We start from the raw sequence: 27,381 nt of genomic DNA, 5'->3' as shown, positions 1-27,381 counted from the left end.
TTTTATTTCTCATGACTTTACAATGCATCATCTTGGAAATCAATCTTCCCCTTCAATTTCCTTAATAATGCTGTCAAAAGTCATCAGCTAGAAAGCATTTAGTGGGGAATGCAAGAAAACTTTTCAAATCTCTCCACGATGAGCGAAAGGGACAAAGCAAATCTTTTACAACTTAGTTTCTCTGTCTCAGTAAAATAAAAACAGCCCCCAGAGAGGCATTAGTAACTGTTGAGAACCAATATTTACATGTAGCAATTTATCTTCATGTTTATAGAAACCACAATTAAATATTATTTTTTTAAAATCTTCAGCAAATTATAATTAGTGGCCAGATTTTTTTGGGGAGGGAGTTAAAAATTATTTTTCCAAAAAGGCTTTTTAATGTCTAGGGATTTGTGCTTGTTTCTGTTGACTAATCTATAAAGTAAACTGCCCAGGCCCTGAGGTGACTCACGGGCTGTGCAGATGGTGAGATTTGCTCTGGGCTCTCCACGTTCCTCCAGGAGGAGGAAGAGCTGGTTCCACCTCCTCATCCCCTGCTGCAAAGCCAGAGGGTGTGTGAAAACCCCTCCTGGAGACCCAGCTGTGGGAATCCTGGCCTTTCCAGGCAATTACATTTTTGGGAAGCTTGTGCTGTGACCCAATGTGAATGCAATGGGATGAGCTGGGGGCTCCTGCAGGCTGCCAAGGTGGGAGCCAAGGCAGGACGTGGCTGTGGGGGAGCAGAGCAGCTCCTGCAGGACAGAGCTGGTTCTTCCCAGCCTCATTTCTCACTTGCATTGCCCAGAAGGACATGGAGGGGCTGGAGCATGTCCAGGGAAGGGAACGGAGCTGGGAAGGGTCTGGAGCAGCTGAGGGAGCTCAGCCTGGAGCAGAGGAGGCTCAGGAGGGACCTTGTGGTTCCCTGTGTTCCCCCTGACAAGAGGGGACGGCCGGGGAGGTCGGGCTCTGCTCCAGGGAGCAGGGACAGGACAGAAGGGAATGGCCTCAACTTGCACCAGGGGATGTTTAGGTTGGATATCAGGGAAATATTCTTCACCAGAAGGGTTGGCCAGCATTGGAGCAGGCTGCCCAGGACAATGCTGGAATCACCATCCCTGTAAGGATTTAAAAGCTGTATGGATGTGGCACTTGAGGACAGGGGTTAGCGGTGGCCTTGGCCATGGTTGGACTCAATAACCTTAAAGAATTTTTCCAACCTTAACAAGTCTGTGATCTTCTCCAACCTAAATCTAATTCTTGTGGGGAGGCCAAGGGGAGCTGTGCTCTGTCTCGGTAATGAACTCTGACTGTCCAGGAAAGCATTTATTTTTGCAAAATTAGAAAGAGGGAGAGGTGGGGGAAATCAATGGATCTGTTTATAGGTGTGTAAAAAAGACAGAAAAGTTAATGCTAACATGTGTTTATTCACTTTCCCAGATCAAAAACATTTGCAGGACGGTAGTCCAGAGCACAGGTGGTAAGTGATCAGTACCTTTATTTACATTTTTTAAGGAATGGCAGGACATGGAGGAGATGTATAGAACCCCTATAAACACATTATATTCATGTGGATGCTGTGAGCATTGTATTGCAAAGACTTTAGGAGTCCAACTCTGCAAGTCAGGTAGATATGATGGGGTTTGTTTTGTTCAGTACACAAGCAGAGCACTAGACTGGACACAAGACAGAAAACTCAAGAGTTTTCTCCATTTTCCCCAAACTGGTAACAGCGCTGAACATTTTAGTCTAAATAGCAGACACACACAAGGTCAGCCCCATCCAAACCCACGTTGTGTCACACCCATACCCATCCAAATGGCACCTGAAAATCAGCTTGGGCAAATCTGTCTTGGTCTGTGTGTAGTGAAAAGATTCTTTGGGAAGAATCATTCCAAAATGCGAAGGATTTCCTGCTGTTTTTACTGACAATATCTGCCCTAAGATGGAGTGAGCTCTGGTGTGGGTGCAGCTGCAGGGTTGGGGCACAAGGCACAGCCCCAGGTGGGAACACTGAGGGAGGGCTTGGGTGGGAGCACAGGGGTGGCCTGGCAGTGGGTGATACCACAGGGAGAGGTGGTTGGGCCAGGGAAGGGTCTGAATGTTTCAACTGCAAATACATTTAATGTTCTGTGCCTTGGAGAGAATTTCCTAGGATTCTCATTCATCAGTTTGCCTGGTTTTTAATGGGAATGAGGGTGGTTACCTCACTGTTCTGGGCTCAGATGGAGGGCACTGGCTGAAATCAATCACTGCTGTGGTTGAGGCTTCACCAATAATCTCTGCCTGGAGCTGGAGGAAGCTACAAACACTGCCTGGTCTTCTGAGATGGGCAAATGCTTTATTTTCCCTCTGTTTTATGAATTTCCTTAATGCATGTTGATGCTATATGTTATTAAAATCGATTACCTCCTTCACTTATTTCCTCTGCTCTGGACTCAATTACTTTGCATCTTTTTTTTTTTTTTTAAGTAGGTTGAAGCTGATATGAGAGAAGTAATATCCAATCTCTATTTCTAAAGATACAGGACCAGTCTATCAGGCTGTTGGCACAAAACAACATTTGTTTTATTGTTGGGGTAAGTAAATAAGAACAAGAAGTCTTAAGTATTGGCATATGTTGATACTTGGCCAAAAAGGTCTCTAAACAATACATTTTCTATTCATTCCAGAAACCTCATACTCTGTTATTTCTCATTTAATGCTGTTGGCAAATACCCATGTCACCATCTAATTTTGACTGTAGTTCAACTTTTTTAGTGCAAAGCTAATCCTCATTATAGCTGTAAACATGTGTTTCATTTGGCCTTGTGTTCATGTGCTGAAGTGACCAAGGCACTCGAGGCTTTCCATCAGGAATGGAGATGTACAGGTAAGTGTTTTGTTCAGTCTGCTTCATCTTTCTCACTGTGACAATCAGCCCAGTTGCTTAATAGGGAAGAATGTTTTTATAAACCTCTCTGTGCTCTGTTTCCTGCTCTGCATCTTTTGTCAGGTAAGTGGGACAGACCAGGGAGAAAAAGAACAAGTGAGTGTAAATAATCACAAAAGCCATCAGGATCTGGTGTAGCAGCTCTGTGTGTGTCTCCTACATCTTTATTTGCTCTTCAGACACTGATATGTTTTAACTCTTATTTTTCATGGAATGTTTTGGGTTGAAAGGGAGCTCAAAGATCATCTTGTTCCAGCTCCCTGTCACGGGAAGGGACACTTCCACTAGACCAAGTTGCTCCAAGCCCTGTCCAACCTGCCCTTGAAAACTTCCAGGGCTGGGGAAGCCACAGCTGCTCTGTCCAGCCTGGAGCGTGACTTTTCAAATGTGGTAATTTCAACATGCCTCAGTTTTCATGGAGATTTACAAATTTGATTCTAATCAAGACCCTACTCAAAGTGACTCTGCTCTAAAATAAGACCTCTTGTAAGGGGGATCACAAACCAGCAGCCCTGAAGTCAGAATTCACTTTCAGGTAATTTGATTTAGTAGTTTTTAATAGTGAAATTCAGCCTGACTTCTCTGTCCCCAGCAGAGCATGTGACAAACTGTTTATCAAAATAATCTGACTCGTGGAAGCCTGCCTGTCACTAGCCCTGAGGTTTAAGTGTTGTCACCAAACTCCTTAAAATGCAGCATCATAAAAACAGCAGAAACCCCTGAGCCTTCAGACCTGAGTCAAGTAGGAGCAGACCTGGTTTCTCTAGAGTTTCTTTCTTTAGGATAGAGTAGAGTAGGGTGGAGTAGGGTGGAGTAGAATATTTTTAGTTGAATGGGAACTACAATCATCTACTCCAACTGCATCATCTAGGCCAACAATTCAAATTATTCCACTGAAGCTCCCGGTTGAAGTGCAGCTTTGTGTTGGCTCTATTGCTAAGTACTGCTGAGTTAAAGCCCCTGGGAACAGGTCAAAGAGAGGGAGGAGTTTGGGGGCACAAGGTGGAGGCAGAGATTTTATTTATTCCTGGCTGTGGGCTGCCGTGGGATGGGTTCTGCTTGGTGGGGACAGAGGGCTCCCAACCTGCAGCAGCAGTGCCCAAATGAGAAATCTCCTGAGGGAGTCCCAGACACACAGAGCCCATCTGCCTGGGCTGGGGTGAGCAGCACAGCTCCAGCAGCTGGCAGCTCGCTCAGAGTTTGTCTGTGCTAAAGGAAATACAGTTTGCCACAAGACATTTTTCTATATTCCAACGCAAACTTGAGCCACAAATGTTTCTCTGTGCTTGCCTACACCAACGAGTCACAAATTGTCCTCTTGTATTTAAATAGAGCCCAAATTCAATCCATACATTCCCAGTCATTATCACCCCATTATCCTTTCTCCTTTTTGCTATTTTTCTCACCAAGCAGTGGTAAACCCCAGGCCCTTTCTAAAACATGTGGTTGATATAAGAGGAGAGGAAAGTTCTTTTCAAATATTAAAATGTTTTTAAATACTGTTTTATAGCAGTCATGGTCATCTGCAAGAAATCAGTTTTCAAAGAAGTGTTTGATGGACTGACAATCATTTGAGCCCAGGATGAGATGAAAAAATGGTCCAATTCAAGCTGGATTGGGACTCACTTTTCTGGAGAGCACATGAGTTTAGAAGAGATTGATGAAGCTGAATTTTGAAACTATCAATTTTGTCTTTGAAGCATGTTGGGATCCAGGCTGGCTGTGAGGATCAGAGAGCTGGGAGCTTAAGGGGATGGAAGGAGGTGGCCTCCTCTGGAGAGTGAGCAGCAGTGGGGAGGAATGATAAAATGGTATCAGAGAAGCCATCCCATCTTTCACTGGACTTTGACTACTTCCACTCTGTTCCTGGGACCGGGTGTCCTGTGAAGGGCCGGGAGTTGACTCCATGATCCTTGTGGATCCCTTCCAATGCCAGATATTCTAAAATTCTATTATTTTGCTGCATTTATTATGCAGCATTTATTGTTCTCTAATGCACACAGGCTGTTTGCTTCCTATGTGCTTCAATTTACACTTTTTGCTATGAGCTGCATTTTGTTGTGTTTGTTTATGTAAGGAACTCTCAATATTAAGTTTCAATGTGTTAGTATGGAAGGAAATCAAGAAAACTCTTTCTTGGGTAGAGTTCATCAGTTTCCCAGCTGGATCACTGTGTTTAGGGTTGCTGTGGCTGCACGAGGCTGGTGTGCCCACAGTGGGAGCAACCTCCTGCATTTTCCATCATTTATATTGTTTATGCTGAATATCCAGGCTCAGAAGCAGAAATAACTTGGAGTTGTTTGAGTTTTTCTGGTTTTCTTTTCTTGAATACCAGGAAGGAGCAGCCAAGGCCTTGGTGATCGAGACTAACAGTGGGGCTGCTTTAAAAATCATTCAGGCTTTTCAGGTGTCCAACTTCCAAACTACTTAGGGCACAAGGGGAAATGTAAACATTGTTCTGTTATTCAACCTACTACATAGGAGCATTGAGTTTGACAAGGCTCCAGGTCCCCCTGTGTCCCATCCTGCCCGAGATCAGACGCTGATATCCCTCCCCAGTGACATCCAATCTGCCAGGTTTGTTTTCACTCTAACAATTGCCCACTGTAAATGCTCCTTGCTCTGCTTCGTGCCTGCCCTGCCAGAGCTGCTTCCAGGAGGATTTCACTGCCTTTCTCAGCATTCAGGCTTGTAGTAGTTCTTTCTTAGATACAGTCAGGGTGTATTTAAATACAGGTTCAGGTGTGTGCTGCATTTAATCTGTGCAAGGAGAGAGGTGATTTCAGATATTCTTTTGAACTTTTTAAACTTTGTATCAAAACCTTTTTTTTTCTCATTTTTTTGGGGTAATATATGCAATATTAAAAATTGTAAAACATTTTATTAAGGAATTGGCCACGTTGGATGAATCTGTTTGCAGAGCCCAAAGCTGGTGGCAGAGCATGAGATGAATTTCAGGTTATGCCACAGACGGATTTTACAGTGGGCACAGGGTGGGAAATGGAGCTAATGAAGCTGGAAGTGCTCATTGCAGGACTCTGTACATATGGAGAGCCTTGGTAGGGGAGAGGCTGATGAGCTCCAGGATTGTTACTGAGAGCAAAACTCAGGGTCTTTGTTCTGCACTGATCTGCAGGGAAAGCAGAGTGGAGCCATCCCCTCTGCCTCTGGTGAGCACAATCCATGTTTATACCCAGGAATGGCAAGGCCGGGTCTGGCAAATGCCAATGGTCTGCTTCTGTAACAGCATAATGTTGGAAATCCTGATTTAAAGCATGAGATGTATATAAGAATTATAAGCAGCAGTGAATGTGCTTGGACCAGGCAGAGAGAATTATTCCTGATCAGCTGGCAGAGCTGGATGTAGAGCAGGACCCTGGACTTTGGTGTAGTTTGAATTAAGCTGGATTTCTGTATTATATTATTTTTATAGTCTCTTCCCATCTGACAGAGATCTCTGCTTTCTTTGCTGTTTCATACACTGTTCACAGCTCACTCCACTGCCAGGGAACAGTTGTGCCTTGCTGGTTCAGGGCTCCCCTGATGGTGGGCATGATGGTCCTCCCCAGCATCCAAGATGAGACAGCTCCTTCCCAAAATCCTATTCTCCCTCTTGCTGCACTGACAAACTTCTCTGCCAGTCCCAAAGGCAGCAGGGAAGTGTTTCCATCTTGAACAGTTTGCTTCTCTTTATTTACCTTTGGCCTCTGGGTCAGGAAACCTTAATAATTTCCTTTTTATTAATTTAATCCATAGTTCCTAGTAATTACCATAAATTAAGCCTGCTGGGGGGAAAGCCACAGCCAATAAAGCAGAGGAACTGCTGGCTTTATGTGGGTAAGGTCGGTACCTAGAGGATTGTTTCCTGCAGCTCGCTCCCTGGGTTGCTGTGATTAACTTGAGATCAGCAGAGAGGTTCCCATCCACCTTTTAAACAAGGCTGGGACATGCCAGGAATTCTGCTAATGCACAGGGCCCTGTTAAAGGCTTAATCTTGGTGTGAAATGAACTTATTCCTGCCCCTGTGCAGGTACTGAGTATTTCCCAAGGGATGTTTCCCTCTGGTTTGAATGAACTTGACTGGAGACGCCAGCGTGTCCTTCCCGATGGCATTGACACCAGTGAGGTGACAGCAGCAGGCACAGATTTACTTCTGGCACCTTGGGGCTTGGAGTGGGAATGAAAATAGAGCTTTACTCCCAAGAACAAAGGGGAAATAATAGTAATAATAACAATCTGGATTTGCAGGGGTGAAATACATGGCGTCATTTTGCAAAGACCCTTCTTTGGTCCTCCTCAGCAGCTCCTTTGGGATTGGGGCACTCAGAACATGGTGGAGAAAGAAAGTGGGAAATAAAGCAAGCCCATGGGATGAGAGGCAGCCTCCAGGAGCCCACAGAGGCCCCACTAGTAAAGGGTTGCTGGTTTCCTCTCTGAACTGGGCTGCAGCCAGGCATTCCTGAGTGGCACCGGTCCTCCCAGTGCTGGAGAGGAAACATTCCCATTTGTGAGCTGTGGAAGTGCATGCCTAAGCCAAAGGTTACCAGGCTGAGGTGATATTTTTGCATTCCTACAATGTCTTAGCTTTTTTAAATTAAATTCTTGCAACATGAGGATTTAATCCCTCCTGGTATATATGGCGTGCGTGTGTGTGCGTGTGCGCGCGTGTGCATTTTTTTTTTTTTTCCTACAAAAATTTCATCAGGCAAGTTATTTTTGTTTTTGAAAGTTGGCTCAGATACAGGGTCAGTAACTTTCCAACCAGAGCCTGTGGAAAGGTTTGGGGTTTGAGGCTGAATAGAGGGTCAAGTTTTAGGGTTGTGCTTGAGTAGAAACTGGATCTGGGGTTGAGAGCCACTAGGGATGAAATCTGTTGAATTGTTCGTGAATATTTTTTTATTAAAAATAGTGGAAATAAGCAGTTTTCCTTTGCCCAAAAGCAGAGTTCTACCACATTGAAAATGGTCCTAAGAAAATTAGTGGTTTCTAGCATGGAATTGGGTTCGAAATCCAATCCCAGAAGGATAAGTTTGGAGTCACATACTCAAAATTAAGCTCCAGCAAAACAAAAAGCATTTTGATTATAGTACTGTGAGGGTGGGGGAAGAGCACAGGCTGTGCCCTGATCCTGCTAGCAGGAGCTGGAAACTTCTTGGGAGCAGAAAGGTGCTGTGGGACACCACAAAGAGCTGCAGGCAGAGCCCAGGCTCTGTGCTGGCCTCCAGGAGCAGATATTCCATCCCGGGGTTACTCACAGGAGCTCAAAGCTTTGCCTTGCAGCTCGGGCTGTGTCTCTGGCTGCCCTGCCTCTGCCACCAGAGGAGGGTGGTGGGTTTTTCCTGGGGAGCACAGAAGTTGTACACTCAGGCTCTGATCCGGCTTCTTTTCCCTTCTGCTGAGCTGCTGTGCCAGCTTTGAGAAAATCAGGCTGATTAAACCCACCTAGGCTGGTGCCCTGGACAAAATACCCACAGCTGCTTCTGCTGACCAAGGAACCCCCTGCTCTGGGCACAGGGAACAGCTCTGTCCCTGCTTTGAGCCAAGGGACAAAGATGAACCAGCAGCACCAGGCTACAATACAAGTGCCCAATTGCTCTAAGCCAGGACTCAGATTTTAATCATTGACCTTCTGCTGAGGTGCCCCTAAAAATCTGTCTTGATCATGCTGGAGAGCAACAGCATTGCATTTCTGAGGAGTTTTTTCTCCCCTGGACTGTTGAGCCTGAGCTAATTGCTGTGCTGGTGCCATGGAGATGCCCAAGTGTGCTCTGCTGGACAAGGCCGTGTCCTGGATGAATCTTGGAGCAGAGATGCCCAGATAAAATGAGGATCATGGTGTTCCATGGTTCCCTTCTGGTGGCTGCTCAGCTGGGGATGTCCCTCAGAGCTGGCACAGCCCCCTCAGGTTTGCTCAGGGAGGGGAAGGGATGTCCTGAGCTCTCCTTTCCCTTGGCTCAACAAAACCAACACCATGGGAGAAAAGGCAGGTTCTGCTCAATGAAGATATCTCTGTTTCACCACTGCTTCCTCCTCTGGAAGAAAAATGATTCCTCCAGGTCTTGACATCTGCTGTTATTTAAAGGATCATCATCATCACCACTCCAGCCCTCCTGGGGCCTCAAGGTATATAAAACCTTATTCTTCCCAAATTTGTGATTGAAAACAGATATTACGTGATGGTGTCCCTGTAAATGCCATGTCAGTGGTGGGGAGCTTATAAATGAATGGTTCTGCAGGACAGAAGCTGGGGTGGCTGGGGAGGGCAGGTGGAAGGTTTTAGGTGGGTTTTTGCCCCCCTGGGGCAGGTGGGTGGTGACCACCTGGGGACACGCTCGCAGCTCTCTGCTGGTGCTGCTATTTGCATTATCCAGGGATTCTCTTGTGACCTTTAGCAGTTTTTATTTGGGCTCTGGTGAAAGACTGAGGCAGGGGAAGAATTTCTCAGGTTAGCAGACCCCTCTGCTGCTTGTCACCTCCCTCATACACCCACATGCACACCCCTGTGGCATGGAACCAGGGGAGCAGTGGGAAAGTGCACCTGGAAGCTTCTCAGAGGGTGCAGGCTGTGGAAAAAGCTCATAAAACCCCTCCTTGAAGGCTGTCCCTGTGGGAGGCTGTGTGTAACCTCCATCCTCACCCTCCATCAGGTGGCTTGGACAGGGGGACTGCAGCTACAGACACACTCTCACTGTCACAGCTCCTCACTGGGGGACCCAGCAGCTCTCACTCTGGTTTAGGGTTGGCAGGTTCAGTGGTGATGGCAATTATTTATTGATTCTCAGGGTGGGCAGGCCCTGGCACAGGTTCCCAGAGCAGCTGGGGCTGCCCCATCCCTGAAGTGTCCAAGGCCAGGTTGGACAGGGCTTGGAGCGCCCTGGGATAATGGAAGGTGTCCCTGCCCATGGCAGGGGTGGAATGGGATGGGCTTTGAGGTCCAACCCAAACCCTTCTGGGATTCTTCTAATTGCAAGTGCCTGAGAAGTGAAGTAGTGCTCTCAAACCAAAGACAGGAGGCTGTGTGATCAGCCTGCTGTTTGATTTCCTCCTTTAGCAATACCTATTGTTAATTAAAATTTGGATTGTTCAGCTCAGTGCAGGGAGATCTGCCCCAGCCTCTCCCCATTCACCCACCATGTCCTTGCACCCACACACACACAGAGCAAATTTAAAGCCTTTTCTGGTTGCTGAGTTGTGGTGCCTGGAGCTGGTTTGACACAGAATCACCCTTAGGGATATTGGGTTCCTTTCTCTTTCCACATCTAAAGTGTTTCTCTTGTGTGGTTTGCCCTTGGGAAGCCAATTCCTTTGGAAGGCAGCAGGAGGGGCTCTGAGTGAGGGGTGTCCCACAGTGGAACTGTGCTCTGATGCTGTCACCTTTACCTCCCTCCACAGGCTCTCAGCAAATAACCTCTCAGTTCCAGGGCAATAAAAGATGTCAGGGGTGGTCAAAGATGTGGCAGCTGCTGCTCTGGATCTCTATGCAGTCAAGTCCTTCAGATTTTCCTCGCTCCCACTGGGACAGAATTTTCCAATATTCAGTATTCCAGTCTCCAGCACCCCCTGAGCCAGCTGAGGGTGTTGAGCACCCAGCTGGATTCAGTCCAGGTTCAGCACATCTCTCTGAGCTCCCTGTTCCCACCCATCCATCCTGTCCATCCCTGCAGTGCTGGGTGTCCTCTTTGGGCCGAGCTGGGAGCGTGTGGTCCTTGCACACTGCTGGAGGATTGCTCACACATGGTATGTTCTCCATGCAAAATGGGTTTTTAAGAAATAAGGGGTTTTAAAATGGACGAAAAATTTTTTACCGGGGCATCTGGTATTGCAAATATTTGAAAACGTTGAAATTTTTTCTTTCTTGGCAGTAAAACCAACCCAGCTTCTTGCCCACTGCAGTCCAAGAACTATTGAATATGTTTTAAAACAGATCGTTTGGGGGGTTTATATAACTTTTTATGGTTCTAAACAGAAGATACTTTTCTCCTTAGAACTGCTTCAGAATCCTAAATTATAGTTGTTGATTTCTTGGCTTATGGGGAGCTATGTGATTTACACCAGTTAAGAACATCAGAAAGCTTCAGGAACCCTTTGAAAGTGCAAACCAGAGGAAGGTGAGCTTTTGTTTTCCTTCCCAGATATTCATATCCTTGTTGCAGACCATGCCTGGATTCACTCCATTGCTGCTATGAACTGTGGGACTTTACCCCATCCCCATTCCCAGGTAGCTGCAGTCAGGCCCTGCAGGGAGCAGCTCAAAGGTTCCCCCAGCAATTGCAGGGATCTGAGGGAATCCAGCCCCAGATGCTGCAGCTGCTTCAAGATTTTTCCAGTTATTTTTTCCTGAGAATGACTATGAGGTCACAAGATCTGGGGGTTTTTCTGTGTGGCTTTCTGACCTGCTGAATCATGATTTTTTTTTTTTTGTTGTTTTTTTCCTCATGCCTGTTGCATTCAGATGTAGTTTTGACAGAAGCTGAAAGCACCTCCCTGGGCTGGAGGGAGGAATTTTGGACCTGCACCTCTTGCATCTCAGCTGAGGGCCTTGACAATTGCATATGGTACAGACAGGAACAAAATTAATGCTTTTCAAAAAACATATTAAAATATGGGGGAGGAGTGGGATAGGAATGGGAAAAATAATTTTAAAAGATCAGCATTTTATCAGCAATTCATCCCGTGCCTGGATGCTGGAAAACCCTCTCTGTGTGACAGCTCCTTGTACCCAGGTGGCAAAAAATCTTGGGAAACTCCAAATACAGCTGAGATATTTGTGCACACAAAACCAGCTGGGGTTTCAGCTTATTGTGTGCTTGGACAAGCCCTGGTTTGCCAGCACAAAGGTGGCAGGAACAAGGATGGAGGGTTGGGAATGCCCCCAGACACAGCTCGTGCCTGGCTGTGCTCATGGCCAGCTCTGCAGCTGCCATGGCTGGGGTTTGCTGATCCATGAACCATCTCTGAGCCAGTGGGGTGATGGCTCGGGGATCTAAAAATGACCAGAAATCCAGCCCTGGGCAAGGCAGGGAAGGGCTGGTGCAGGTGGAGGATCCAGCCTGGCCCTTGGGGTCCCAGCAGCCTTGGCACAGCCACAGCACCAAAGGCACAGAATAATGAAGTCCTGAGATATTTGGTTTAATTAGATTTACTCGAGTGCTGCTGGGCTTGTCTCTGCCTGCTGCTGGTGTCAGGGTTTCTGTCACCCTCCCTGGCTTTGCACGTGTGGTTCCACAAACATTACTCACATGGGGACCTATTCAGTACCACTTTGGTCCAGTACAGCATGAGCTGGACACTTGCAGATGTGCATCATTCACTCTGACAAAGCCACTTCTCCCCCAGCCTTGGTAACCTGGAGCTGGAGCCCATCCCTCCAGAAGAGAAATTCACTCCTTGCTTTGAAGAGAGAGTGCTGAGGCATCCGCTGCATTCCTTCCTGACGTGTTCCAGTGCTTGGCTGCCCTCATTCCAAACCAGATGTCTCCTCTCTGATGTGAATGCTGCTGACTGCAGATTCCTGCCATTGGGCCTTCTTCTGCCTGTTCCTGATGGAGGTGAGGAGCTCCAGGTTGTTGGATACCCAGGCTGCCACTGCTACCCAAAGGAGCAGCCACTGTCAGGGTCAGAGAGACCAACAGCATCATAAAACAATTCAGGAAAATGCCTTTAATTTGTCTCTTGGCTGTGATGGCCATTTAGTAGGAGCAAAGCTTTCATGTGCCCAACCCTGGTGTGGTTTTCCCATTGCTGGCTCTTCTTTGAGCCCCTGCTTGGTAAAATGGTGGAGGTTTGTCCTTAGTTCAATTTTCCTCCTCTTATGAAGAGATAAATCAGTTAGAATGTGTGATTTCCCCCCTGCCTTTTTTGTGTTTAATATCATACCATAAATATCCCGTAGCTTCATCTTGCCACAATGCTGGTTGAGGCTAAGCTCATGCAGGTTTTGGTTGAGCACTGGATGTTCTTTCCATAAAATTTCCTGGTGAGATGTGGGGAAGGCAAGGGACACTCTGACTACCAGCCCTGGTGAAGGCAGTGGATGAGTCCTCATGAACAAGAAACTTGAGATTTTCTTATCAATAGTGTAAAGGTCAGGCTTGGTTTTGTTTCTCAGCTGCATGTACAGAACAATGTCTCTTTTCTCTGCAGTGCTGTCCTTCCACCTCCTTCCCCTGTAAATTTTGCTCTCAATTTAATTTATTTGCAGCCCTGCCTTTGGTAGGCGAGGCAGAAACACAGGCAGAGTGTGAGATGGGTCTGATCCTGCAAAACTCTGCAGCTTTTGCTTTCAGGATTGAACACTGAGCTCTTCTAAATGGAGGGGGAACCTGGTCTCAGCTCACTTTAAACAAGATTTACACACTCTGAACACTTTAAAATTGTAGACTCACAGGATCACAGAATAGTTTGGGTTAGGAAGGACCTTAAAGATCATCCAACCCCTCTGCCACAGGCAGGGTCACCTTCCCCTAGGCCAGGGTGCTCAGGGATTTAAAGGAAGCAAAGATGTGTCCATGGAGCCAATGAAAGTGTTTGTGCTCTCGCCCTCCCTGTAGGTGCACCACAGTAACTCAGAGGAGCAGCACGTGCTCACTTACAGAAGATGTGCTATAGAAGAGTTATCACTCATCAGGGGAGATATGGGCTTAATGCAAAAAAGAGCCTGAGATGGCTCAGCAGAGCCCAGAGCTGAAATGTGTTGTGATACCCCTGGGTAAAGATCAAACTGTAAAGGTCTTACCGACATCTGATTCTCCTCAGGTTTAGTTGGATCCAAATCTAGCAAAAGGGCATTTTTATGTCTGGTCACAGTCCAAAAAGATATAGCAAAATCACCTGGAGTTACAAATGTGTTGGAGAACCTGTCCCTAATCACATTAAGAGCTCTCAACTGTAAGGCTCGATTGTTTGCCAAATGAAATATTCTCCTCCGGTATTTGCAGAAAGGAATTACAGTCTGTGAGTCATGTTTTTCATTTGGTACTGAAGTACAGTTTCTATTTTACAGACCCAATCCTGAGCTTGGGGAGGGAGTTGTTAAAAGGCTTTGTTTTGTTGGGAAATAAGGGCAAGGTGACAGGTTTGAGACAATGTATTGTGGGCTCAGTTTGCAGCTGGGCTTTCAAACCCTTGAGGTTCCCAATGTCAGATTTTCCTCTGTGGCTCTCAGAGAGGTGCTGGGGGCTGTTGGATTTGAGGTTGTGCTGAAATAAACAGAAAGGCCATGTAATCCCAGGGCTCTGCTCCAGAGCTTCAGTGGCAGCCCCTAAGGTTGAGACTCTGCAGAAGTGTCTGGTGGGTCCCCAGTGGACTCTTGTGACTCTTGCTCCAAGCTTGGAGTGCCTCTGGCCCTTCCTTTTGGCCCACTCTGATATTAGCTGGCCACCAGCCATGGGCTCTGGGCTGGAGCTCACCTGTGGTTTGCACATGAGCTCCTGCTCCAGTGGAAGGTGTCCCTGCCCCTGACAGAGGGGCTGGAATGAGAAGGACTCTGGGGTCCCTTCCAACACCCTGGGACTCAGTGTCACCCCATAAACTGATATGAATGGGGTGGTGTGGAGCTCTTGCAGGGGGTAGGAGGTGGGGGACAGTGAAATGCAGGAAAGGAAAACATTCAAAGCACCAGGTCAGTGCTGAGAGGAGAAGCAAGGTGAGTGGGTGGAGAGGGCTCCAACCTCTGCTCTGGAGGATGGACCCTGCACAGTTCCAGAGCTGTGGGAGCTGAGCCAGCTCCAGGGGCAGTGGGAGAAGCCCTTGGCCCAAACCAGAGCTGCTGTTGGATGAGCTGAGCTGCCCCTCACACCACACTGGTCACACTGAGGGAAGCTCCCACCCAGAGGCACCCCATGGGAAGGAGAACCCCAACGGGATTTACTGCACCTCATCCTTACAGCTGTGGGCAGGAGGGGTGGGCAAAGCCCTGTAATCTCTGGGGAAGAGGGGAGCACAATCCCCTGGGCTGCCCCTCAGCCACAGCCTGTCCCCTCCTCATCCTCAGGGAGGAAGGCAGCACAGGGCCAGGTCACCAGTCGTGCCTGGGGAATTTTGGCCTGACTTCTCACAGTGCCTTAATATACCCCAGCTGGCAGCAATAATTGGGGAGTTATTAAATAACTGTCTGCAGTGACATACAATCTGCGGAGCACTGTACCAATTATTTTTCATTTGCTTCCCTCTATCTCAACGTGTCTCTATCTCCCCATCCTACCCCAGTGCCTTTCCCAGGAACAATTTACTGCAGTGATTGGAGGGCAGGGAGATCTTCTCCAACAAAGAAACTACTTTATTTTCTGCCATGGTTAATGCCCCTGTTTAATGAGTCCTTCATATCATTCTCACCACCCTAAATTAAAGGGTAGCCTGTGCAATTAAACTGTTTAGCTTCCAGAATGCCCCTCACGGTTATCTGCAAAATGGGTTGAAATGCAGCTGCTACTACTGTTGCTTATACTGAAACTGGCAAAGGGAAAACCACTTTCATCTCTTTATTTTTAGTAGTGTGGCTTTACTTTCAATTAAACTAATTATTTGCACCATCTTATTCCCGATCCCTGTCCCATGAGATTTTCCCAGACAGGAAATATTTTATGCAATATATAGCTGTAGATGCATAGATCTTCATGTTTGTGTCTTTTGGGAATGAGGAGAGAGCTGGGATTTGCAGCTCTTAGTCCAATGTTTATCAGTAATAAACCAGAGTAAAGTTAGTTTGCAGTGGATTCACTCCAGATTTAAGCTTTGTTAGATGGCATTTGCTCTTTTTTTTTTCCTTTTTACATCAGAATTTGCTCTTTTTCCTTTACCTTTTTAATGTAGAAGTTTAATGAGGACAAGTTCCCCAGAACCCTTCTCCTCAAATATCTTTCTTTGCATCCAGAACCTGCTGCTGCATTCCCAAGGGTCAGATAACAGCCTGCCCTCAAAGCATCCTTGAGCATCTGTTGATTCTTTTCACCAGGAGCTGCTTCATCCATCCCTGATATTCACCCCACTCAAGATGAGAAGTGGCTGCTTTTTAAGGATTGGAAAGAGGTTTGTCGCTGCTCGGGTTGGGAGCAGAGTGGGAAGCCCCCAGATGTCAAACCATGAGGCTCTGCAGCAACCCAAGGAATTCTACTTGGGATGCCTCTGCAGGGAAGTTTCTCCTTCCTCAAACCTGTTGAGTTCCAATATTCATTTTAATGATCTCATTTTATAAATAATGGGAAGCAAAACAATGCATTCAATAGAAATGAGATTAGAAATAGGAGGGGAATGAATTACAAATGCAAGAGCCTGTATTTATTCCAAGGAAGATAAATCTCATTTTAAGTGGTCTCCAGTGCAACAGAGTCTTGCTAAGGCTAAAACAAAGTAAATCTGGTTTTGTTGATAAATAAAAGTGTGAGGCAGTGGCAGGGAATGTTTTCTAACACTAGTTGGTTGTCATAGTATCCTGGGACTAACAATACCTGGGCTTTACTCTTGGCTTGGCCACTGTCTCTCTGCAGTAAATCATTTAACACGCTGTGCTGGAGTTGAGGCACAAGCTGGAACATCCAACTGCACTGAACAAATGGCATCAGGGTGTGACCCTCGTTAAAGCTGTCACTGACAGGATTGCTTCTCAGCAGCATGAAGGGGTTTGGGGTGCATCATTGAAAGGTGGAATTAGTGGCATTTCGGCAGCCCAGACACAATTTGCTTCAGGTTGTTGTGGGAAAGGTGGGAGACCTTTCAATCTAGGGCTGGATCTGGCATGGTGATTCACCTCTTGTGTGTCACCCAATGTAGACAACACCAGCAGCAGCTTGAAAAGTTCTCCTTTTTTTTCTTCTCTTCTGTGATTTCATCAGGTTTTCTGTCCACATGAGTAGTAGGCAGGAGAAAAAGATGTTTGTTCTGCAGAACTCTCCCTGAGTCCCTTCTCCACGTGGTCCTGGAGCTGCAGTAAGGAAAGGACAGTACCAGGGATTGAGAAGGGGGTCTGAACTGCAAACGCCAGCTCAGCAGGGAGGTAACACCATCACTGTGTTCTCACCTAATTGAAAACACATTGTCCCTCTGTCCCACACCTGGAGGCTCGGAGGGAAGCCCCGGCACAGCTGCAGGGCATGGATGGGGTGAGGTGTCCCCAGAAAGGACGCACAGCCCGGAGCTGGCACACGCCGAGCCGGGCACGCAGAGCTGCCCCAAACAACACCACAAACAGCAGCTCATGGGCTGGAGCTGGAGCTGACCGACCCTCCTAGCTGGGAGCTAATGATTCCCTTCAGGATTGCATCATTACATTCGAACTGAGTCATTATGAGGCGATTTGGGAAAACAAGTTGGAATTCATTACCAAGGAAACGTGCTGGAGCGGTTGCAAGAGCTTCGTGCCGGTCCGGTGGGTGCAGAGGCACCAGCAGCCCCTCGCTCCTAGGGCCAAGCAAGGAGCCAAGATCCCTGCCTAGTGCAGGCTGGTGGGACTCTTCTCCTATTCCACCCACAGCTGCTTCCTGATCCTGCCTCTGCTCTCCATGTGACACCTGTCACAAGAACAAACAAACCCCAGGGCAGGGGGAGACACTGGAATTGTGAAATTTGCACTCGTGCATTCCTGGGTGCAGCCTCAGGAGCAGCCCCGGCCCCTGTCAGCAGTTCCAGCACGTTCTCCCTGGTGTCCAGCTGCTGGCAGCCCCTTTGCTGCAGCTGCAAGGTTGGATGTTTGCCTGCCGTGCTCTCTGCCTGCTGCTGGTGCCTCTCCAGGTGGGCACAGCCTGCACGGCTCTGCCATCAGCAACAGCGTTTTCAGCAGGTGTAGTGGAGGGGCTGGAGAGGGACTGCCTGCAAACAGCCAAGTGGGTTGTGGCAGGTTCTTGGAAACCCAACAAAACCACACAGTGTTTGGGCTGCAACTCATTCTGTGAAGCCACCACTGAGCCGCAGGAGGATTTCTACCTGCAAAGTGCTGGGTGAGGACAGCAACGTCCTTGGTGAAGGCAGAGAACGTGGTGTGAAGGATGAGTAAAGGTTTGGGAGAGCAGTAAGAGAAATGGAACCTGGGGAGCAATCCAAGGCCTGATTGTGGGCTGGCAATCAGCACTGATGATCATCAGTCACAGAGATCAGGTACTCAGGCAGCTGAAGCACCTGCCAGGAGCAGTGCTAACATCAGCTGGATGGCCAAGGAAACAAGGACATGCATGGAGACCAGCATGGGTGGACACAGACCCCTTACAGAAAGGTGTTATCCCAAAATTACTGCTGGGAGAGGCCAAGCTGTCGCACTGAGGGTGAGCAGGGATCTTTGTTAATATGTTTATAAAAATGTGAAGCCTGGGCATTGCTGGAAAAGAAGATACTGGTGTATTTGAAAGTAAAATAAGCAAACATTTGCCTAGTGAGGGAGAAAAATTATGTCAGAAGTAATATGTGATAATGGAGAAATTCCTCAAAAATCAAGTACAGTGAGGACAGCAAAGCCCTGGTGAGGTGAGCGAGCTGGTGGGTAGCAAAAACATCTGAGGGCAACTCTGCTGAGCATTTCCCATCAGTCATTTTCTAGGGAGCTCCCTGCCACAGCTCTTGAGGAGATGATGGATGGCTGGTCCCTGGCAAAGCTCTGCCAGCTCAGCTTGGCTCACCAGGAATGAGGAGGTTTGAAGGAACAGAGTGGGGTCCAGAGGGAAGGAGAGGATTTCAAACACAGGGCTCAGGGCATCACAGCCCTCATTAGCACTGCCCCACATGGTGCTTACCACAGGACTGGCAAGAGGAAAGGCTTTGCATGTCCTCACACCTGCCTGTGATGCCAGAGCACAGTTTGAGTGACAAACTCTCCGGACTCAGGGGACTGGGGTGGCAGTCCACCCTCTGCCCAATGACTGCAGGCTCAGGAATGGCTCTGCTGGGTGACCCTTCCAATTCAGAGCCTCAAAATCAGGTCAGTCTTGTGAATAAGATGTTGCACCTCAAAGATTGGATTTTTTTTTTCAAACTCCCACCAAAAAGCAGCAGATCCCTGTAGAGTCAGTTGTTTGCCTGAGGGAGAAACTAGGTCAAAACTTGGTAAATTCAGCTATTAAGGGTTTCCTATGCTTCCTCAGCAAACAATGTCTTACTGCAAATAACTGCAACCAACTGTGTGCCCTCAGTCTTGTTCTGTCCGGGGTGATGCTTAAACTGTCAATAATCCTAAGACTGCTGTCACAGTGCTGCTCAATGGGGTTGACAGATTATATCTCTAAAGTCCCTTTATTGGACCTTGTTCCCAGAAAAGCTTGCAAATTGCTCTGATCTTACCAGACAAAGGCGTTGCTCACTCCCGGAGTCCTTGGATATCCTACACAAAAAGGTAGGAATTGGTGAGAATTACCTGAGATAAAATATCCCTTACAACATCAAAGTTGCTGATCCCTTAGCTGTCAGCTGCAGGTATGTGAAAGTCCTGACAGGCTGAAGATAGAAGGAAGAGATAAAGCAAAAAAAGAAGGGAGGGGGACTGGAGAAATTCTCTGCATGAAACGTTATATCATTGGATTTGGCACAAAGATGTCAGCTCAGGGGTCTGCACAGCCAGCTGGGGTGTGAGCAGGGCACTGGGCTTTCACCTTCTGAGATGCATCAACAGCAGCTGATACCAGGGACAGATCCTGACCCTTGGCACACAGTGGAGAAAGAGGTGGACTTCAGTAGTCTGTGTGAGTCCCTTCTAACTCAGGATATTCTATGATAAATGAAGCAGGAGTGACAGAGATCAGGATAAATCATGATCACGATCCCCCACATTTTCCCCATCCCTGTACACTCAGCTGTTGGCTGTCTTTTGCCAGTAAAATGGGTGAAGTGGGTCAGTTACCAGGGGAATCACTGCTGTAGCACAGGACATCATCCTTTTGCCATCTTTGCCCTGCATATTTTATAATAATTGACCTCCCTGAGTTGTCACAGGAGCGTGGCAGGAGAGCTGGGGTCAGACTCCACCTGGTGCTGCCCAGCCTGCAGCACTGACCTCCCTGCAAAGTCCAGCTCGTTGGCAGCAAAGCCACAGGTAGGCCTGAAAAAAAGATTTTCACAAAAACAGAGTCAGAGTTGAGCTGAAACAAGATCTGGCTTGTTTGTCTAAAATCCTGCCCTTTCACACCACAAAGACTGGACAGGTCTTCCCTCTGCCCAGTGCTCCCACACACCTAATCCTCCCTAAAACTGTGGTTTAGAGCAGACCAAATACCTTTACGTTCTTAGAAAGGACTGGTTTTGGCAAATGCACAAATACTTTTCTCAAATGGCATAAATATTGTATGTGATTTGCTGCCTTGCCAAAATGCAAACACACACACATGCTCTCCTAACTAAGCAACATTCTTTAAAAGTTAAGATCATTGCTTAGAAAGAAATATAGAGCATTTTATAAATCCAAATTGATCACGCACTGTGTGTGTTGAAAGTATGTACAAAAAATGGAACCCCAAAACTCCATTAAACCACTTCTGAGACAATACATCACTGCACCTTTATATTGCACCAAGGGGTTTAACAACCCTTCTCCAGGAAAATATTTTACTAGGTAACAAAAAAAAAAAGTTATTGAAAACATATATTTGATACTTTTGGCAATTCATTTTACTACTTGCATTTCCAATTCATTGGTATAGTTCATGAAAAAAAATATTTTCGCAGTTGGGTCATGTTATTATTTCTCTATTTTTTTTTCTACTTGAAAGCCATGATACAATTTTTTTTTTTAATGAAACAACAAAGAGACAAAAGCTGCTTGCTTGGTGATCCAGTGGATGTTTGAGGGTCTGCTGGAAGCATAGAATACACACAAACATGCCTACAGGAAATTATGCCATCTTTCTGCTTTTCTCGATAACCAACTTCAAATCTGAACCAGACAAAATAAAGCCAGGGAAGAACTAGTAGGTTGAATCTCCTAAGGAGCAAAAAGAAGGCATCATTTGCTAGAATATTAGAATCTTTTTAAAAATTAGATGATTTTGCTTCAGATCACCTGAACTGTCCCTGGCCCTGACCTGTGTGTGACTGATCCTCTCCCTGCAGCACTGCTCTTCTCTTGGTTGGTTCTCTTTCACCTCCTCAGGTGAAACCCTGGCTTGAACTTGACCTGCCCAGATTCCAGAAGGCAAAGGAATCCCAGGAGAGGAGAAGGAAAGCATTTCCTAAACCAGACCAACAGCACAGCACACTCAGCTTGGGCTCAGATTCCTTTCCCTACCCAGAGAGTGACCTGTCACCCAAAGCTGCTGGTGCTTTAGACCATTTGATCTGGCCATCATGGCATTGTGGGCATGCTCCAGGCTTTTGCTTTCCCTGGGGCTGAAAACACACCCATTTCAAAACCAACCTAAACCATAGGTGGGACCCTTCTGTGCCTGCCTGCCATCCATCCTCCCTTCTCCCTCCCCACCTGCCTCTTTCCTTCACATCTCTTCAAGAAGATTTTGGTGGAGATCTATCATGCAAAAACCTAGGTGACACATCCTTGGAAGCACTGGTGTCCTGCAGAGCTGGACATCCACACAAGGATTTCTGCCTCTTTAACCAAACTGCTCCTGGACCATGTGTGTGCTCACTTCCTCACCATGCAGGTAAGTCTATACCCTTTGCTTTGAGAGAGAAACTGTGATTAACCACGAGCACGTTGCATCCTTGTTTGTCTGGAGAACAGTGATTTTCCATTTTATTGCTTCCTGTGTGACACATTTTGTTAGACTCCTGTCAGCTCTTCTTCTCACTGCATTTGTTTCCTGATGTGTGTGTAATTACAACCATGAAAGTCCATCAGCAAAAGCGCCATCAATCTGAGAGATTAACGAATCTCACGCTTTCCCTCTCTCCTCCCCCCAAAATTAGAAAGCCCCCTCTGTAGTTTCCAGCACACATCTATCATTACACACTCCTGGGTCTCAGGTAAATTAGCAACCTGATTCTTTTCCCTGCTGTCACTTAGAAGAAAAGGGCTTCTTATTTGCCATCCAAGGAAAAGTACAGTAAACCTAGAACTAGATAAAAGGGAAGTAATCAAATATATTTAACTGTATTCAGCCAAATCCCATTATTTGTATAGATGTTAGCTGGTGCATTTGAAGAATTAGGGAAGCCTTGTATTTTATAGGAAATTGTACTGCTTGATTGAAAACTGCAATATCTGTGCTACTGTTCCTCTGCTTACTTGAAATGAGAAGTTCAGCATTATGTAGAGATATATTTATGCATGTACAGTAGATATTTAAAAAGGGGTTTCATGTCCTTGCTCTTCCACTAAGCACGTACATTTGGGGTGAGGACAGCATCCTTCTGTGTTTCTTTCAGAGATGGGAAATGCCTCATCAGCGTGGGAATGTTCCATGGATTGTCCTTCTCACTTCTACCTGAAAGATGTGGAGAAAATAATTTTAGATAAGTCACCTCCTACACATCTGAGGGAATCAACTCCCTGGAGTGTGAGGAACAGCTTATGGGGTGTAGGGATAATGTAGGGGTAGGCTGAGCAGCCATGGGGAAGGAACATTCTGAGAGTATCCCATGGAGATTATAACCATGGTGAGGCTGTAGGAGGGCACAGAAAAGCTTCAGCTGGTGGTAGGAGCCCAGGTTTGAAAATACATGGACAACATGACAGCAGTGCCTGTGCAAGGGGTGCTCCTTCCCTCGGCAGCTGGCTCTGTGGGAAAGGGGGAATGCGCCACCTCTAGACGGCTGCAGTCGGTGGTCACCAGACCTTCCCCTTTGGAAACCCCTCCAGGGCCAAACCAGAGGGTGCACAGCTACTTGGAAAATATACCCAAACCCAGCTCCTCATCCTTATCCACAGCACCAAATTATCTTTCAGGTGTCCCTGTGCAAACAGTGTGAGTTTCACTGTGAAAATGTTTGATTAAGGTGTTCCAAAACAAGCACTGAAATTCAGGTCCATGGATTGAGGGAAAGGTTCTCCTGAACTGTGTTCATGCCAGCACACAGCTTTTCTCAGCTCAGTTTTGTGCTCAGAAGCACTGTTTTGTGTGCTATCCATCCAGGGGTTCTTCAGGATGATGACCCAGCTCACCCTCATGACAATGGGCGTAGCAAGATGAGGCACATTTTGATCCCAGATTCCAGTTTTATTTTGCTTGTATGAAACATCACAACTCAATATTGTTTCAGAACTTTGGGGAGAAGGAGGAGGCAGACAAGAGTCCCCACAATGTTTTTTTTACATGCCTGAGTCAAATTACCCTCCCTTCTGCGGGGCTTCTTCTGAAGTAACAGATCGTACTGTAACCAAATATTGCCGTCCAGGAAAGCCATTTTCCATCCAGCAAGGAGGCTTCTTCCTTCCCAGCAGCCACTGAAAAGGGCCTTTGTTCTCAGGCTGAACACCTGGAGGGAGTTATCAGCAGTGGCCTCTGGGGCCGGCGCGCGGAGCAGCTGTGACAAGACCCAGTGGCTTCGGCCTCGGGAGCGTCAGCAGCACCTGGCAGCTGCTGGCACCCAAAAATCCTCCTGGCTGGGCCATTGCATGGCCAGCTTTGGGTGGTTCCTCTCTTCTGTAGGGACCAGGGTCTGTATTTTCTTTCTTTTCCCATCCTAAAATGAACAGGCTCACTCCACTTGGTCTCTGGATAACCTCAACCATCTGACACCTCTGTAGGGAATGGAGAATAGCCTTGGCATTGCCTGGAGACACTGGTGGTGTGAGAGGTGAAAAGCCGGCACAGAGCACCAACATCCTGGGCACATGGTTTGACACTACACCTCAGTGAGTAAAAGGTGGAATTGTTGCCTGGTATGAGGGTAGGACATTCAGCAGAGAGGGAGCCACCTGATGTGACCAAGGACCAGATTGCACAGCAGATGATGTGACCCTGGGCACAGCTTTCTGCTCTCTCCACACAGTCAGCACCACTGCTGTCTGTGTCCATGGAAAGACAGACCCACAACTGCTCAGAAACTCAAGAAAACCCAACTCATTTGGCCCATCAGGCAATTCCCTGGAGTTAGAACACTGTGTAAACCATCACTGCCAGAGACATCAGCCTCAAAATCAAAAAGTTTTCATTCTCTCACTGGATTTTACAGGATCTGAAGAAAAACTTGTGAGGAAAGATAGAGTCAGAAAGCAGAGTTGTCAGTGGATCTGCCATGGGGTAACCTGGAGAGCTGTTGACCTGAACTCGTACTGGGTCTGTGAGGGGTTTTACCAATGGCCTCAGTGGGAATTGTATCTGCAGCCCAGGAGTTTTGCAGGTCTACACCTACAGACCTTTTTCATTGTGTTGATTTTCCACTGAAGCCAGACAGTCCAGATCACAAAAAATTACCCCCAAAACCCCAACATAATTCTTATTTTCCTGATAACCCAGATAAAGTTTTGACTCCTACAAGGGAGTCATACGCAGGAGGATTTTAACAATGCCTCATCATAAGATGCACAGCTCTGCAAAGTATCTGTTCTGAAGCAGTTCTGCCAAATACCAAGAGAAAATTGCATAACATGAGAAGGAGCAAACCGCAGCTGAAGCTTCATCATCCACAGTGGCAGCTGACCGTGGACGTCACGAGTTCTTCCATACCCAATGGCATAATTTCCATTTTCTTTGGACTGTAGTAGTGAAAGAATAAACATTTCAAAAGGTTCAAATGAGACCTTTGAGTGCCAGCGCTGAATCCCTGTGAGGTTGGGATAAACTGACAAAATAACATCCTGCAGAAGCTGTGCCTGGGACAAACCACCATTCCTGTGTTCATGTTCTGTGGTTTGTAGCACAGGGGCCACTTTAAACCTTGGTCTCTGTCCAGGGACCAGTCCCAGCTCTCCCATGACTTTATGTTTGCATCTCTTTCTTCTTGATGAAGGGAAGATTTCCAGGTTTGTTCCTTTTAACTTTGTTCATGGTAGCACTCTTGACAGAAGGACTTAGTGCCTATTTAATGTCTTTGCAAGGAAAAGAGAGAAACTTCTCTGTTACATAAAAGTTTGTATCAAAATTCAAGAATCCGGATTAATTATAGAAGACTTGCCTTGTATCATTCAATTTGTTTGAATAGCTTTAAAGATTAAGCCGATCCAAGGCCTAACAGAACCAGAGCCAGTAAGACAATAGCTGAGATTTTCCTTTGAAACAAAATATACAGGTGGTTTCTGTGAGTTTCTGTGTCTATCTGCCCGGCTTTTTTATTTTTATGTCGTATCCAATATCACAGAACCTGGCAGTAGAAATCATATAGCAATTTGTGAAAGCTTGTTGCTGTTCTAGATATCATATAGTCTGTTCCACACCAGCAAAGACAAAACCAATGCCTTTACTCCTCGAGTTTTCATTCAAAAGGATAATGATCTCTGGTAACAAAATATTTGGCAGTAGCATTATTTAAAATGCACAGAGGAAATGTTTGTCCCTAATTCAAGGCACTGTGGTCACACAGTCTCTATTCACTTGGTGTTTACCAGTGAATGCCAAAGGCTAATCTGCAAAAAGCTCAGGAACAGAGTTAAGTTTATCACACTCCATCCTTCACCCATCCCATTGTAAGGGAGTTACAAAATAGTAATTATTGAATTTCTTTGTGGCCAGAGAACTTATAAACCGTGTTATACCCAGCAGGCTCTAATGGCTCCTTCGGTAAGTATCTAATTAAGTGGTTGGGGTGTTGGGTTTTTTTTTTTTTTCTTTCACAGCATACTTTCGTCTTTTAAAATCCCTTTGCATTAAATGACTTCTCGAGTTTTCCAAATTTCTCACACGCACAGAAGAGGGAAGTAAGAAAAAAAAAGCGGAGGGGAGATTTTGGTCGTGGGAACAGGAGGCAGAAACGAGGATTCGCGAAGGCTAAAGGCAAATCCTTCCCAAAGTCTCCATTTAAAAGACCGAAAACTGCAGCTACTGCCTGGGACAGTCGGCTGTGTAGAGAGGGGAAATAAAGCCAGCCTGAAGGGAATGGCTGCGTTTGGGGAGGAGAGACCGCTCCCCCAAAGCAATTACAACACCTCGAGAGCTTTGAACGGTGTAAATCCGGGTTTGGGCAGTTTTACCGATCCCGCTCGGCATCCCTCGCCCGCCGGTCCCGCCACGGCGGAATCCCGCTCCACCCCGGGGCAGCGGAGCGCACCGAGTCGTGCCGGGCGAACGCACGGTCGGGGTGGGGAGAAAGTGCCCCGGGGTGAGGGGACAGGAGCCGAGCACCCGCCCCGCTGCCTCCTCGCCTTCGGGAGGGATGCTCGGCTTCGGCGGGGACGGCGCGAGGTGACACGGCCGCTCTCCGGCCCGGGGAGCCGGGGGAATGCTCCCTGCTCCCGGGAAAACTACGTGCTCCGGGGAAATGCCTCACAGCGAGCCACGGGGCCGGTCCCCGCCGCTGCCCCTCGCGGTACCAGCGGCCACCGCCTCCCGCAGCATCGCTGCTTCCCCGGGCACCACGGGGACACTCCTGCCCGCTCGGCCGAGCTTAAGTCGCGCAGTAAGTTGGGGTTTTAATGGAGCCACGTCGAGGTGCCGGAGATGGGCCGGAAGAGCCGAGTCCCCGCATCCCGGCTCGGCCCCGGGCGCACCTGCCCCGGCCCCGGGGCTGCGGGTCTCTCCCGGGGCTGCTCCTCCCCTGCGCCCCCGGTCGCTCAGGCCCCTTCTCCCTCGTTAGGGAAGTGTTAGAAAGTTGCTGAAGTGCGAAATGAGCCTGCGAAACCTCGTTGTCCTCATTAAACTCTGACAAGGAGGGTGACAAGAAGCAGCGGAGGGGAAACAATGCGGCAGTGTTGGGGAGAGCCCCGCGCCGGGGCAGCCTTTGTGCCCGCACACAAAAGCTCTTGTTTGCATGTGTTAAAGTCCATTAAACCGCGGCAGCCCCAGGTGCAAACGCCAGCCCGGAGAGGCCGCGCCACCTTCCGCGCCCGCTGAGCGCCGCGGCCGCTCCGCGCTCGGCCCCGGCAGCGGCGGGCGGCGGGGCCGGGGCACGGCCCGGCGGGCTCCTAATGAGGGCCCGGGGCTCGCCCTTCATTAGCGGACACGGGCGGGTCCCGCTCTCTGCGCCCCCTCACTCGCCCGTGCCCAGCCCCGCCGTTAGTGGCAGCGACGGGACACAATGTCGCCCATTGTGCTGGGCAGCCCCTCAGCCGAGGGGACACGGATGGGACCCCGCGCGCAGCCCGGGATCGTGGCTGCTGACCTGGTGCCAGAGCCTGCTGGACAGGGGCCGCCCTTTGGCTTTTCCCACTGTGGCTCCTAAAGGTGCCTTTGGACACTGTACCATCATCAAATCTTCACAGAAAGTACCGCCAAGGTTAGGAGCAGAGCAGTTTCCCGATTCCTGGTTCAAACAGCAGAATTCAACCCAGAAGGTGGGAAAGAGAGGAACTGTGCAGAAAATAGCAACCAAAAAAAACCCACAAAAGCTTTGCACAGGTCAAAGCCTACAAAAACAACCTCATCACAGTGTTAGTGTTTCATATGACTGGCATGGCAATTTATCCAGGAAAAAGTATTTCCAGGTTCTGTTACAACAAGTCTACATCA

The 27,381-nt window shown here is 47.6% G+C and overlaps 1 long non-coding RNA gene across 1 annotated transcript; it reads left to right on the top strand.

The window, feature by feature from the left end:
• The first annotated feature begins 1,414 nt into the window (after positions 1 to 1,414).
• On the top strand, positions 1,415 to 15,998 carry LOC141730559 (uncharacterized). Its single transcript, XR_012582080.1, has 4 exons — positions 1,415 to 1,459; positions 2,452 to 2,558; positions 12,248 to 12,459; positions 15,783 to 15,998. It is a non-coding gene; the product is annotated as an uncharacterized LOC141730559 (long non-coding RNA).
• The last annotated feature ends 11,383 nt before the right edge of the window (positions 15,999 to 27,381 follow it).

This window comes from Zonotrichia albicollis, chromosome 11 (assembly GCF_047830755.1).
Source record: "Zonotrichia albicollis isolate bZonAlb1 chromosome 11, bZonAlb1.hap1, whole genome shotgun sequence".
Taxonomy (NCBI): Eukaryota; Metazoa; Chordata; class Aves; order Passeriformes; family Passerellidae; genus Zonotrichia; species Zonotrichia albicollis.
Note: the sequence above shows the minus strand (reverse complement) of the source record. Positions and strands in the feature narration are given on the sequence as shown.